The sequence below is a fragment of the Triturus cristatus genome, chromosome 3_2 (assembly GCF_964204655.1).
Source record: "Triturus cristatus chromosome 3_2, aTriCri1.1, whole genome shotgun sequence".
Taxonomy (NCBI): domain Eukaryota; kingdom Metazoa; phylum Chordata; class Amphibia; order Caudata; family Salamandridae; genus Triturus; species Triturus cristatus.
In genome coordinates, this window is record NC_140584.1 from 364,749,599 (window position 1) to 364,765,929 (window position 16,331).

Here is a 16,331-nt window from a genome sequence, read left to right on the forward strand (position 1 = left end):
AGAGTATTCAGAGTACCCAAAGGACAACAGAATGCCATCTTCGTAAAGATGGACGGGTGCAGAGGAGCTTGCCCTATACAATATTTCAGTATCTTTGTGGTGCAGACACAACCATTGCCTCATTCAGCCAGTGCTTTATATTAGATCGTTTCCCGGGTAGATAAATCCTGTCCCGTTGCTGAAGCATCAGGAGAGAGTGATGAAGGAGAAAAGCAGATCATCAACAACAGACTGCCCAAAAAAAATAACTAAAACAAGGAAATATTAAAACGTTCAGAAGACCAGAACACCTAGACATATGGAAGGGCAGTACAAATTAAAAATTACAATAATGTCCAGTGGCCTGCAGGTTTCTACAGACATCATAGCTACAACTTTGCACTCAGGGTGAAAATAAATAATCAATTTATTTTTTAAAGAAAATAACAAAACATGGCCATAATTGTTCAGTGACCAGAGTACCAATTGCTTTCAGTATGTCATCACCTTATTCAAAAATAATTCTAGCCTAATGAAGACATACTGTTTTACTCATTCCCCAGCTTGCAATGAAGAAAGCCAAAGAGAGATCACATGGCAAGAATGCCCTGAGCTCTAATGCAAGCAAAGGAAATGTGCCTCTCCCCTCCATGTTATGTGATGAAGATTTGTAGAGCGCCCTTTCAGCCGGGAGGGTATCCTGGCGCTTGAGTAGGTGTGAGTATAGGCACACCTAGGGCCTAGTGGGACTACTGGAAAAGCTGGGTCTTCTGGTTCTTGCAGAGTTCAAGAAGTGAGGAGGAGGAGTCACTACTTGTAGTGGCAGGTCGTTCAATGCTTTAGGTGCGATGTAGGAGAAGGCTTGACTGCTGGATCTGGTTTTCTGTATACGTGGGATTTGTGCAAGTAGGAGTTTGGACAAGCGGAGGTGCCTGGAGGGTTTGTGAATGCAGATGTGTGGGGCAGTGTTATCTAGTGCCCTAAAAGTGTGTGTGAGGAGTTTGAATTGTACTCGTTTGTGAATGGTAGGAAGTGGAGCTCCTTCGGGTGTGGTGTGGTGTGATTGCGGCGTGGGAGGTGGAGAGTGATTCTGGTTGCTGAGTTCTGAATGGTCTGGTTGGATAGTAAAAGTCAGTCATAATTAAGGTGTCGCCAGACTTTCACACCCCGGTCCCCAGTGCCACTGCCTCAGTAATGATAGCCATGCCCCTTGGGGGCTGCCTTCTCTTCCTTCCATCCACCTTGCCATGAGTTCCAAAGCCGTCCTCAATGATATTAGTATTTAATTGCCTTCCGTATTCTATTGCTGTGGTCTTGCTCCCTAGCCCGGCACCTACCCTCTGTCGATCCCAAACATGACACACTAATCTCACATGGGTCTGGTGGAGGCTCGCAAGACTCAACCTCCCTGAATCCGCATAACCCACAAGCAACAAATAAACCATCTGTGTGTCCATAGCACTCAATAACGCCAAGGGGCCATGGAAATGAGAAATGCTATGTGTCATTTCTACAGCAGAAACCTAGCCAGAAGGCAGTGGAGTGCTGTTCAGGGTGTAAGGCAAGATACACAAGTCATACAACGAGACATAACATGGCTGATCCTTCGGTGCATGTCTTACTCAAGTGTCCATATGAACTGCTTCCTTGTTAATTGTTTTTGACCAGTGCCTGTAGTCTCTCTGTAACGTGATCCCACAGATCAAGCCGATTTTAGACCGATTGGTTTTTTTTCTGCTCACTCATGATTTGCACATTTTGCCCCTTCCCTCCGCTTAGTGTCTTAGAATTTCCTTTGTTCTCGTGCATTAAAGACCACTTAGTGAAGCATATTTAAATTCATTTGAGCTCCCTTCCCTCTCTATCCGTGTGCCTCAGGTTCTTCACACTTTTTGCTTTCAGCTCTTTACACTGCCTGTGTACCTCAAGCTCTTTACACGGTCTGTTTCTGTGCCTCATGTTCCTCACTCTGTCAGTGTGCCTTAAGAGAAAGAACAGTTAACGCTCCTCACTCTGCCCCAGCTCCTTAACATTACTGTTGTGCAAGGAGCGCTGGGCAGAGCTGAGGAGACTCGGAAAGAGGGATGAGCCTCGGTGTGTGAAGAGTAGTAGTACACCTTCAGCCGGGGCGCTTGGGCGCTTCCGAGTTATCATAAGTCTCTCCTGGTTTACTTACTCATTTCTTTATGGTATTTTATGTAACGCCTCTGTGGCATTTTGTTGCTTCAGGGCACTTATGACCAGGGCGAAAGAGGGAGAGAGAAAGACAGAAGAGGAGAGGAAGACAGAGAGACGAAGGGGCATATCAGCAACAACCGGCGATAATTATCGCTAAGCGCACTTAGCGCTAGGATAGTTATCGCCGGCTAGCGTGGATTTTTATCGCTGAGCTAGCGTGCTATTAGCAACGCTTATCTCAAAAGCGATAAAAATCCTAGCGCTAACTGCCTAACGTGAGATTATCGCTGGAAACCCAGCGATAATCTCACGAAATGTGGCGTTAGCTTGTTGATAGGGCCTCGCAAACTTAGCCATGATATCCACCTTTCATAGGATATCATGGCTAAGTCAGTCCTAAGCAGGCGTAAGGAAAGTAGCGATAACAGGGGTTATCGCTACTTTTCTTGCCGCTATGTCTCATAGCGTGGGGCTTAATGATAGGAGAAATGTCGCTTAGCGACATTTCTCCTGTCATGTCAGGTCAGGAACGCCCACTTTGCATCTCTTTAGAGATGCAAAGCTGGGCGTAAGGAATTCCTGCGCTAACGCAAGGTTTCACGCGTTAGCGTGAGCTTGCTAATTAGGCGATAAAATTATCGCTGCTTTTCGGACGAAAACAGCCACAAAAGCAGCGATAATTTTCTATCGCCGCGTTGTAGATATGCCCCTTAGAGAGCATGAAAGGCAGAGGTAAAGTTGAAAGATAGAAGGGAAGGAGAAGCAGAGATAAAGGCGGCGAGAGAAGCCTAGAGAAATATAGGATAGAGCTGAGAGGGAAAGGGAGATGGGGAACATAGTGAGTGAGACTGGCACATAGAGTGAGAATGAGACAGAGAGGAAGAAGAGGCACTGAATGAGACAGAAGTGGAGAAAAAAGAGGGAGACATATAGAGAGAAAGACAGAGAAGAAGAGAGATAGCAAACAGAAAGTATAATTGAAGAGGAATGAAGAGAGAATGATGCAGGGAAGGCTGGCACTGACAGAAAGCACAGGTTCATTTGAAGAACAATATATAAAGAGACCAGACAGAGAGAGAAATGGCATAGGAAAGAGTCAGAAAGACAGGGATAAAGCAAGAGAGAGAGAGAGAGTTACACATACAGGGAAGGAGAAGAGGGAGGCATGAAGGGAGAGAAGATAAAGGGAAGGCGAATGAAAGAAAGAGAGATAAACAACAGAAAAAGAGAAAATAAAGAGAGGGAAGTAGTGAATGAATAATAGAGACCAAGGGACAGCTGGAGAGGGAGTATCTCATCACAAGTCCAAGCCAACGTTTTCTTTCTAAATTATATTTAAAAAATACTTATACTTATAGTGCCTGGAAGGAAATAAAAGATTCGCCTTCTGTTCCCTGATAGCTTAACTTTCATCTTCATTATTCTTTTATTCATTACTTTGCCCTAAATTATTTGTGAGTATGAAGGAGCCATACTGGAAAGCTAATTCCCACTTTGGGAACTATCCTCAAAGTTATTTCACAAATTCACCTGACAGCTCCACTCAGCTGGACTCCGACTTGCACACATCCCCCGTATGAGCAGATCTAGATCCAGCAGCCGAGACTTCTTCTACATCACTTCTAAAGCCTGGAATGAACTGCCGCTGCACATCAGATCTGCCTCTTCTATTCCAGAGTTCCACAAGAAGGTGAACACATAGCATTTCGAATAGTGCCCACGGACTTAACCCTAGGCTAGCCAGTTTTGCCCCTGCTTAAGCGCTAGGATACCCTCCAGATGATAAGAGTGCTTTAAAAGTAAACATAACATAACTTTGTAGTATATAAAGTGGTGCTCCAAGATACAGAGCATTGGACCTGTTCTGTTGAGACTTGTGATGGTGTCCTGGACTCTGTGAGGGAAGCTTAAATGTGATGAGGTGACTCATATGATTCAATTCACTTGTAGCACAAAGAACAGATTATAGTCCGTGATCCCTCCAAGATTTTTCATTTGCATCAAGATTGCCAGTGATGGTCCCATGATCTAAGGTCAGATGGTAGTATAGTAATAATTGACCCAATTTCTGCAACTGAAAAACTCTGTTTTGGATAAGTTCAGTTTCAGGTGATTGAGTGCCACCCAGAAGTCTGCTGCCAGGAGGTACTGGGAAAAGTAGGTTGTGTTTAACATGTTTTCAAGCTTTAAGGTATACTGCATGTCATCAGTATGGCTGTAGCATGTTAAGTTGAATTATTTATGAGGTCTAGAAATATGCATTGAAAAGGAGTGGAGAAACAGTAGGCCTTTGAGGAATGCCGGTATTTGAGTGCAAAGGGATCAAGAAGAATAGAGAAGCAACACGATGCTCAGTCTTTTGGGAAGGAAGGAGGGGATCCAGTTCAAGATGGCAGCTTGGATGCTGAGATTGTTTCGTCTCAGCAGTAGAGCAAGATGATGGACTGTGTTAAAAGCATGCCAGAGGTCGAGTGCCAGTAATGCAGCAGTCTATGCTGATGGTGGGTCCAAGTTGCACCCAAGTGGTAATCATACCAGATTCCTTGTCTCTGCCCAGGCGGAATCCAGTTTGATGTTTTGAGGACAGGTTATTATTTCAAAGATATAGGAGATCTGGTTGAAAGCTGAACTTTCAATAAGTTTGCAGAAGAAGAAACCGCTAGAGATTAGTAAGGAACTTACTAGGTATGTTAGATTGAGACCTTGTTTCTTCAGGACTGGCTTTATATAGCAGGTCTTCGGAACCTTGGGATACCTGCCAGTGGATAAGGAGTCATTGGTGACGGTTCTGGTAAGGAAAGAGGCAGCAGTGGAGATGAGGATCTACTTGGATACCAGTGGCAGACAAGTCACCTGGTGAACAGAGGATGCCACTGGTCTTGGAGAGTTCCTTAAAATCAGTGGTAGAGAATTGCTTAAAGGTTACTAAGGCTGCATATCGGGAAGAGAACCACATCTTTGGTGCTACAGTCTGAGCTGGTAGATTGAGTGACTTTCTTATCAGGTCCTTTTTCAAGTTCTTAGCTCTAGACGTAAGGGGCCCGATTCAAAGAAGTAATCTGAGACAAAATCCTAAACTTACTACTTTTGGTATTCACAGAAGGCATTTAGTAGTAGTAAAGTTAGGATTTTGTCTTAAGTCTGTCTTAAGTCTGTCTTAAATCTGTTCTAAATTTGTCTTAAGTCTGTCTTAAGTCTGTCCTAAGTCTGTCCTAAGTTTGTCTTAAGTTTGTCTTAAGTCTGTCTTAAGTCTGTCTTAAGTCAAACTTAAGACAAAATCCTAACTTTACTACTACTAAATGCCTTCTGTGAATACCAAAAGTAGTAAATTTAGGATTATGTCTCAGATTAGTTCTGTGATTCGGCCCCCTAGTGATGTTCTAATGTAACACATTCATCTTGTGGAAAAAAGGTGCTGGACACAGCTAGGGTGTAGAATACAGAGATGATTTTTGTGTGGTACTTTAGATGGGCACACTACTTCAAAGTTGCAACAAGAGTAATAGAGACTTTTTCCCAGCAGTTTTGTATATTTGTGGGTAGCTCTGTAGCGGGTGTATTTTGTCATTCTTTTTTTTCCTCACCTTTCCATAGCTGTGTATTCTCTTTAGATGGAAATGGTAACATGTAGAAGCAGTCTCCCTAGAAAAGAAACCAGGACCAACTCCCTTGCCATCATGTGTAGCTGAAAACACATATCTTACAAGGTTAGCAGATGACTCCAAGTCACGGGTACACCATATTCAAGCGTGCTTTTTAGGACTTGATTTTGACAGCAGCGCTGTCAAACAGATCTATTGCCTGATAGATAGCTTCCAATAGCTCCTCGCAACCATTTGCTTGAGGCTTTGTCAATATCATCTTGGTTCAACCCCCGAAGTATTCATGGTTCACATGCTGATATTGGTTGTATGGGTAAATCCTTTCCGAATCCACTCTGGTGCTTGCACTGAGTTGTATGAGTGACTACCTTACAGCTATAGGCCAGTCTGTCATTCCTGTGTGTCTAATATGCCAACATCGCATGCTTCAGCGCATTACACCCAGAGCTATTGGCATGACCAATGCTTGTTGCATCTTGAAACCAATTCTACGTCTCCCAGAAGGGGTGGGTCGTTAAATGCAAATGCTGAACCCTGGCACTCAGTGTCCCCAGCAGGCCCGGTTCTAGCGGGTGGGCCAGGTGGGCCAGGCCCACCCAAACAGGAATCTTGGCCCTCGCAGTGAGGGCTTGAAGGCAGGCGCGCAACGCCATTGGGCTCAAAGGGCTGTCTGTGTGTGTGTGAGCCCGGGCTGAGACAGCTTCCCGGGCGCACACACACAGACAGTTTTAGAGATTATCACAGCCGCACCCGAGTACTTCACAGGTCTTTAAAAGACCATTTACATGTTAATGAGGCTTTGTTTCTTTTTTTCACCCCTTCATCTCCACATGGCGAAAGGCGACAAATCCTTACTTTGACAACGGTAAACTTTGCCTACTGTCCTCTGTGCTGCGTGGATATTCTTTTTCTATGCAGCGCAGGAGAAAGAAGTTTGTTTATTCCTATTCACCTTTCCTGACCCCTGCAGCTGCTTATTACACCAGGCTGTGACACAAAGTTTGACTAATGGAGTAGGTAAGAGAATGTGTTACTATTTGTTTGTCTTTTTAAAATCAGCACAGGCCCAGCAGGACACATACTTCGTGTGTGCTTCATTTGAACAGTTTTTATCATTATTATGGCTGATGACAACAATAAGACAATACAAAATGCCCAGATAACGCTGGTGATTAATGATCCTGCTGGAGAGCAACCATTTGTCTGTTAGTAGTTTTTAAATGCAGATGAACTGTATTTTATGTGGATAGCTCAGTGGGTTACTGCCTTTGTCACAGAGATCCTTGTGTTTCTTGCAGTTCAGAAGTTACAGTCCTAACATAGGACAGTGACCAATAAACTGTCATCAAAGAGCTGCATACAAACATGAATGGTATAGTTAGAACTTCGCTTTTTTTGTTTTGTGATATAGTTAGAACTTCCTCAGTCTTTCACTATTCTAATGTTGCTAAAATGAGTATGTTTGGGCAGATATACATTTTTATCAGTAAAGCTGAACCCCATGGAATACTCTTTAAATCCTAAGGTTGTGTTTCCCCAGACCAAACCCTCTTAAAATATACTGCCCACCAGTATGGATGACATGTGATACCTACGCCTTGTAATCCTCATTGGCTTATGTGACATTCCCTGTAGACTGATTTACATACTTGTATGAATAATTGTCTCTGTTTAATGTGTGCGTGGTGTAAAGTACTGACACACACTGCAATGATATGAGTAGCGCTATACAACAAATGAAATGCATATGAGAGAGGGGCTACATAAAGATGAGGGGCACTGTTGCAGGGTGGCAGTGAGGGAATCCGAGGAAGAGGTAGTGGGAGGGGCTATGGAGCGATGAGGGGTACTGTTGGAGGGTGGCAGTGAGGGAATCCGAGGAAGAGGTCATGGGGTGGAGGGGGAGCTAGGGAGAGATGAGGGGGACTGGTGGAGGGTGGTAGTGAGGGAGTCTGAAGAGGAGGTCATGATGGGGAAGGGTTACAGAGAGATGAGGGGCACTGGTGGAGGGTGACAATGAGGGAATCCGAGGAGGAGGTCATGAGGGGGAGGGGCTATGGGGAGATGAGGGGCACTTGTGGTGTGTGGCAGTGAGGGAATCCGAGGAGGAGGTCAATAGGGGGGGGGGCAATGGAGGGATGAGGGGCACTGTTGGAAGGTGGTATTAAGGTATTTACAGAGAAAGAGGTTATTGGTGAGGCGCCCAAAAATACTTTCACATCAGCGCTAAAGCTGGCCCTGTCATGGCCTTTCTGTTTTTTGTTGATTGATTTAGCAGTTGGGTCATAAGGGCTACTGCGGAACATACTTTAAAGTGTGTGCTAATTAGATTCACTGCTATATCCAATGCTTTAAGTTTGAAGGTGATTTTACTATGGTTTTTACTGGGAAAAATGAAAGTGGAGCCCGATGGTGCCTGATATGGGGCTAGGTCCCAAGGTCAGCTGTGAGATAAGGTGCACTGGAGAGGAGTAGTGGATAATCAAGCCTGTAAGGGAGTGCGTTGCAGAGTCCGGGGTCAGGCGGAGGTAGTATTGAAGAGGGATTCTCCCTGGGGCTCGCACAGTGGGAGCCAGAGAAGTGTCACTTGCCTGATACCTACCACCTCAGAAACCTCCTCTTCCCATCAAAGGAACATTGCATGGAAAAAAACACTTTTTGAGAGTGATAATATTTAGAAAGAGATTTGGAAAAGAGTGCGTTTTACTGGGCCTTGTAAGACTAAGGAGAGATAAAGGAGGGCCCTGAAGCAGGCCTGCCCAGACATATATGCGACAAATCGAGCCAGCAGTGGCCCACCCATATGCACCCTTGGCCCACCCAAATAAAAATTCCTGGAGCCGGGCCTGGTCCCCAGTCACATGGGGTTTTCTGGTAACATTCCTTGCCCCCCATTCTGCCTTGGTTAGACGGGGTGAGCTGCTTCGCTCATATTTCTGTGCAGTAATGAATGTGTGGGACCCTCGTGAAACAAATTAACCCTTCCCAGTGCCAAAGGTGTAGACTGAAAACAATGGGGCTTATTTACAAGCCCCTTACGCCACTTGTACGTCACTTTTCCCATGTTAAAATGACGCAAACTTGGCGCAAGGGGCTTGTAAATAAGCCCCAATGTGTCTTTTGGAGGACGGTGGTTGGTTTGCTCTGCCTAAAGCCTGCCCCATGGCGCGAGGCACACTATTCCACTCGCGTCGGGGTGGCAGTTTAACGTATCCTCTCCTCGCGCTCAGAAGCATCGCAGCCACAGACGGCGTCTGGAGAGCGCTTCAAGCACCAAAACGTCGCAGTCATCGAGTTTTATTTTATGTCACCTCCGGATCTGAAGCAAGATGTTTTCAGAGGATGCCATCTCCGGCAATGAAGCACCTCCGGGCGCTCCTAAAGCAGCAGTAATTATTAGTTAAAATGCTCATTTAATGAGCTAACAAAAAACAGAAACCTTCGGTGCGCCGAGGCCTGCAGTAGAAATGAGGCCGACTGGCTGCAGCTCTGCATTCGTTCTGCAGCCTTCCCTGCTGGTGTCTGGAGGCCCCCGGGTCTGCCGTGTTATTCCTTTGGTTCTTAGCAGCTATTTTAAAAACCCTGCAGGTTCCCCCTCTGTTCCTAATAGTTCATAGATTTCTGCTCCAAGGAATAGCTTTCCTCACTGGCGACAGACACTGCACTGACCCTGCTAATTGCAGGCAGTGGCGAGGAACTTGCTGGTGGAAGAGAAGAAATCTGCCCAGCCTGATTTCATTATTTATTTATTTATTTATCGTAGTGTACAGTGCAGACTCGACCCAAAGAGTGTCACAGCACTATACAGAAGAACCGTTATTTACATAAGCTCTTTACTTACATGATATATTGTAGGCAGGTTTCAGGTCGTAGTTTTTAATAAAGCAAGATCCAATTAGTTTGAAGCATTTCGTGAGGCATCCACACTTCACCTCTGCCCCTTCACTAGGTAGGGACGCCCTTACCACACAGAGCATCCACCAGTCCTTCACAGGACTCCCCTGTCGGGGCCAGGAACAAGGCCCTGGAATTAAGGGTCCACTGAAGTCAGTCCCATGTGTGCCACTTGTGTGCACACTTGTGTGCACACATTATTTGCTGATTTGTATTCTAACAGCATTGTGAAAGATTTGCTTTTCGATGGTTAGAAACAGGAACGTTAATATGGAGTTACATGATTTGTGAAACTTAGCAGTCAACTTCTAAGATTCTCAGAGGAGGGTTTGAAGGGACTCTAATAACTGAGATAGGCGGACAGCCATTTTTATTCCAACATGGCTTCCACTATTCATACCGTGATCTCGTGTGTCAGGCAGCTGGGTTGCATCGAAAGTATCAAATTACCAAAACCAGACATGGCAGCCTCCAGCAGACTCCTTATGAGATGAATGAGGCAGGATACAAGATGTGGGTGTCCTCCCTGTTCAGTCGTAGCTCTAAGTCGACGATCTGCCAGCATTGTTTTATTGAGTATCCTGCCCACCAAAATGCAAATAAGTCACTAAGTTTGATGTAAAGTCACTTTCCAGCATTTAATTTTAAAAGTAATAAAACAGTGAAAAATTAGTTTGGTTCTAACATTTAATGAAAAAGGTTATTCAAACAATATAATTTCTTAGTAAAACTATGAATTGGAAATGTAAATTTATTTACACATAAGCATTTAATCTGTTTTATATTTAGAGTGGTGTCCTTACATGTTTCCTCCTTTTTTGACTGTTTCAAAGGTCTACATGTAATGTGAACATGAGCTAAGGAAGGGCAAAAAAATACAATCTCGGGTCTCTAGTAAACAAATGGCAAAATGGTACAGGGCGTTGCTGTTTTCTTTTTTTTCTGTGCACTTTTGCAGAGTTTCTGTGATATAGCACTTGTTGGAAAATGAGTGCTTTTTAACTGACGAGGGCAGAAATGATCGGAACGCAGATGTTGATGAATTGGCTTCAAAAAAGAAATTGCAACTAAGGCACTTTCCAACATTTATGGGGGCATATTATCAAGTACGGCGTTAAAATTATCGCCGCTTTAGCGGTAGAAAACTGCAGCTAATGCGGCGATAATGGGCTTGATAATATGCCGCAGAGAATTCCAATCGAAGCCCATGTTGACACCAGAACATGGGCTTCTATGGGAATTCTCAAGGGCATATTATCAAGCCCATTATCGCAGCTTTAGCGGCAGTTTTCTGCTGCTAAACCGGCGATAATTTTAACGCCGTTTCTTGATAACATGCCCCTTAGTTCTTAAATAACAAAAATGGTGGGTTTTAGTTCCCTCAAAATTGGGTCAAAAATTGACTCATACTATATCATGATGTAGTGTACATTAAAAAACATGTCTACAGCTCTCTCAACTAGAGCTTAGTTGTCACAGTCCTGATGGATACAGGGATTGGTGTGGTATCAGAATATCACAGCTAGAATATCATCTCACTTAAACAGTGTGTCCCAAATATTGTTTACAAAAATGTTGTCCAGTTGGAGTTAATAGTAAAAAAAGTTACACACAATGTTTTGTAAACTCTAAAATTACCTTTACCTCCCTTTACCCCATGCGCCCCTAAACCCTAAAAATCCCCCTCACCTCCATTTACCACTACCCACCACTGAACCCTAAAATTACCTCCTCTTACAAATTGTTATATAAAGAAAAATAGAAAACACTTTATTCCCATGCAATTTTACATTAAAATTTTGAACAGTGATACTGCAAAAACAGCTGAACGTAATTACACCAAATTTGGCAGAAAGCTAGATTTGGATAGCAGAAAGCATGCTGTTTGTGAATTGGTGTAAATCCTTTCAGTAGGTTTTGAGAATTTAAGACTCAAAAGGTATGTATATTTAACACTGAGGGACAACTGTGTTTCCACTGCAGTGGATCCTCGGATCCGCGAGCTCACACGCACATTGTGATTGGCTAGCTGCAACCTGCAGGAAAAGGTGTGGCCACCATCTTCAGACTCCAGGACTTGAGCCACAAATGGCAATAGAAATTTTACTTTATGTTAAGAAAACATAAAAATTCACTGAACAAAACAAAGATTAAAGTGACATTATAGTTCTGAATTGCAATAATATCTTACTTTACATTAAAAGAACTTGGAAATTCACTGGAAAAAATAAAGGTTAAAGGGATGTTCTAGTTAGGAGAAAATGTCAGTTAAAACGTAATATTTTAAACTAACAAAACCAGTTAAATTCACCAGTTATAGTTATCTCAAGTAACTATAATTTGTGCCCTAAAGTAAAAATGACTCACGCCCATGCCATGCTCTGCTTCTACCCTCAGATTTTACATCACTTACGACATGTTCAATGACTGCATTGATAACATCACTATTGACTTCTGAAATTACATCATTGATAACAACACTGTGCTTGGTGTGGGTGCGAGTTATGATTACTTTAGGGCACAAGTTATAGTTACTTGAGATAACTATAACTGGTGAATTTCAGTGGTTTTGTTAGTTTAAAATATTATGTTTTAACTGGCATTTTCACCTAACTAGAACATCCCTTTAACCTTTATCTTTTTTCAGTGAATTTCTAAGGTTTTTTAATGTAAAGTAAGAAATTATTACAATTCATAACTATAATGTCACTTTAACCTTTGAAAGGCCTCTGCATGGTAAAGGCATGAGTGGGAAAGGCATGTGTCGAACGAGTAGAAAAAAAACTGTGTATTAATGGACGTTTTCCTTGGCTAAGCACAGGAGACAAAGTTGAGAATGTGGCCATTTTGTTACCAGTTAGTGCCCACAATATAAGCATTCGGATTGGTCGTTGCAATCCAAAGATCGTTTGCATATTCTAACAAACACATTTTGCTTATAAGCTTAGTAGCAATCATATGGCTTGCAGTTCAGGTGAGGGCTGTATTTATTTATTTAAAATTTGTCTTTCTCATGTGAGAAACACCAAAGGATTTACAAATAGCAGTTTCCGCCTCTTAGTCCGCACTCAACTCAGATCACAAAAAAGGTCAATACTGGTGCAATTACCAAGAGATTTACCACTTTACATCCCCAAACTACTCCAAATTAGGCACTTAATTCATTTACAACATCTGGTATGCACTCAGTATTAATCATAACACTGTGATATAAATGTGTGCTTTATTTAGCATTGTATACAAAGAAAGACTGTTCTTCAAGTTGGCATGTCTGTTTTTAATTCTTTAATCTCTTTTAGTCATACATATTCAGTTAACTGTCACATCCAATCATCTCATTGGCAGCCAATTAATTGATGGATGTGAAATTTTAACAGAATTTGGATGAATATGGGCTATATAAAGAACAAATGTATATCATGGTGTTATGATTAATACTGGGTGCATACCAAGTTTTGCAAATGAATTTTTCTTTATCATGCTAGCACCTAGAGTAGAGAGGCACTTTATAAATAACAATAACTGTCACAAATAATAGATAATGAAACAACAATGGCAAGGGAGTGAAATAAGATTAGCTATCAGTTTGCTTGCTTATGAGTATAATATCCAGGAGTGAAGTAGGGGAAGGAGAAAACAGAAAAAGGAGAAATGCAAATAAGATTGTTATAGGCAGAGTATGTGTGTATTTAGTTGCTTCCTGGAGCAAAAGAGGGAGGATTGGGTTGTGATACTTAAGGGAAAGAGTATTTCAGGCTGAAGTGGTGGCTGCCCTGAATGACCGGCATTAAGTAAATGATGCTGTAAATGTATACGCTTCTATCTTTAGGCTATTATGGCTGCTTAGGTTCCTATGTCTCTGGTGACAAGCAGAAGAGCAATGAGGAGAATTGCTCAGATTAATTGCTTTCTAAGCAATGCTTCCTTGTTTGAAGGTGATCCTGGCATTTAGATGTGGCCAGTAGAGAGCTCTGAGGATGATAAAAATGTGGTAGAATGTTCTTGAATTGATGGCCCACCTGGTTGCAGAATGGAAGTTGCCTTTGAGAAGTGTCCAAAAAGCTTGGGCTGCCCAGTTTTAGATGGAGTTTCCAAAATCGAGTCTGGAGATAACTGGGACATGAACTGCTGTTTTTAATTGTTCTTTAGAGAAGAGTTACTTCAGTTTTTTGGGGAAATGGAGAAAGAAATTGTGCACTTGCACACTGGTATTCATGTTAGGGATTGGTATTAAAGAGGAATCCACAGTGAAGACAAATGATTTCACAGATTGGAGGAAAGTGGAGTGCAGCCATCAAGTACCAATGGTTCCAGTAAAATAGGATCAATCCTGGATTTCTGAGAGGTGGATGAGGGAATGAACTCTGGTCGACTGTTAGAAAGATTTATGCCATCCAGTTTTGTACTGTGTCAAGCATGAACACAGCATGAATCGATCTGCATTCTTGAGGTACATTTGGGTGTCAGCAGTATATTGGTGGAAGAGCACTTTTGTGGTCTCAAGGCCAGATAGAACATGATCAGGGCAAGGATCGACCCTTGGGGAACTCCACATGGTACCTTGGTTCTACCTGAGATGTCGTGGCCTAGTTTCACAACATGATGACAGCTGATAAGGAGAAATGAAATGCAGCTCAGCACATGGCCTTTGCTGCCAATGTGGTGCTCTATGATTAAAGAGGCTTTTAATGATCCAAATTAACAAATGACCCACCTCAGAGCCATTGAGTCACTGTGGTGGCTGTATACCACTTATGAATAAAATTAGCAAAGGAAGTTCGTGAGACGTGATTCTATGCATGACGACGACGCACAATACACTACGCAAGGGAAGAGCCTGTGGGGACTGCTCGTTTTCCCATTCCCTGTCCCCTCTTACAGCTTGACCTTGGTCAACCGGGTCCTGCGGGTAAACCGCGACCCGCTTATCCATTGGAGTGGCGCACTGCTCTGCCAGCATCTATTAGCGGGTGAGCAGATGAGTGCGGCCGCCGATAGTTGGCGGTCGCTGAGCGTGAGACGCAGGCAATCCACGGAGGCGGCCCGACCAGGTTCGGGTGCGGCCTGTGGTCTCGTCGTGGTCCCCACTCGTCTGTCCAGCTTGCAGCAGCTGGCCAGCAGGAGCTGGCAGGAGTCAACGGAGTATAGGGGGAACTTCAGAAATTTCCCCAGGAAAACAAAGGGAAACAAAAGGAAGAAAATAATTAAAGGAAAAATAAAGGAAATCAAGTAGAACATAGGAAAGCCCAGCTGGAGACCCAACGCAACTCCAACGGTCACTTTGGTCAGAGTCTAGCTGCATTCCGGTACTTCCTGCAACTTCCTGCAATTTTGACCATAGCTCTGCAAGTTTGCAAGATTGAACAGAACAGCTAAGGAGCCACGGGAGGCTGGGACATTGCATTTCTCCAGCCTCGTCTTGTTTCCGCGCCGCTCAGAACCTTGTTCTCCACCCTTCACTCTCCGATTTCCTGACTGACGGCCTCTCTGGCCTCCCTGCTCTACATGTGGTGCGGTTGCCATCAGCGAGCGGGGCAAGGAACAGGATTGCAGTGAGGGGTGACTGTGGGGGTGTGAGGGTTGAGGACGGAAGTGCAGCTGAGACGGAAGTGCAGCTGATTAGCACAGCGCGGCACGGAGCGTCGGCACAGAGTGGAGTGCCTGCTAAGCCGCAAACCACAAGCTGCAAGCCGGGCTGAGCTGAGCCAAAAAGGCAAGAAGACCCCTCCTTGCATCTCCATCTGGGAGACGGGAAAGCCGCGGAGACCGCACCCGTACCCTCGCATCAACCTGCTTGTAAAACGGTGGTAAGAGGCGGTTGGGACAGGGCTGCTGGGGGATAGAGTCGCAGCGTCGCCTGATCCATCACCTGACCCAGCGGCATCGCTCGACCCAGTGGAGGCGGCCAGCATTAGGCTGGTGCAGCTTGCAGGGTTGGTGTAGGAAGCTCCTTGCTCACCTCGCCTGATTTCCACCAGAGTGGTATGTCTGCAGCCAGTCCATAGACTTGGTCATTGAGCTCATTGCGCTCATCTTTGTTAAACTTGCTCCATATACTACATATACTCCATATACTACCAACCAGAGAGTGTGGCCAGTGGATAGAGGTCTGGTCTGGTCCAGGCTGTTTCAGGTTACTGGAGCACTTTTGAGCCAACGAAGATTTAAGGACCTCAACTACACAGGAAATGTATTCCTTGGAAGTGGGTTTAACGTGGACAGGTTATTAATGGTCAGAGGACAGACAGACTAGATTGAAAGAGTCATGGAGTTCCCGGACCTTTGAGCACCACATAAACCGCGTGGTGGCCACGAAGCCTAGTAGGACAGGCAGTCTAGGCACCCACGGTCAGAGAGGCGACCAGAGAGGCGGCAAGAGAGGCAGAGTAATTGGCCAAAGAGGGCTACAGAGACTAAAGAAAAGCTTAAGCCAAGTGTTCCCCTCTCCTGGTCTGGGTTGTGAGTGCGAGTAAGAAGGCCCCAAATTGCCAGAGGATGCCATCTAGATGCCCGCGTTCTGGTCGGTCAATTGTATCTACAGAGGTAGGTGAGGAGCCTTGTTCCGGACAAGTTGGAAACGAGATCGATTGCCCTAGCTCTCTTAAATTGCTCAAAACCATCAAGCGTAAGAAGCCACAAGATCATCTGTCCATATTGAAATCTCAGCCTACGGTATTA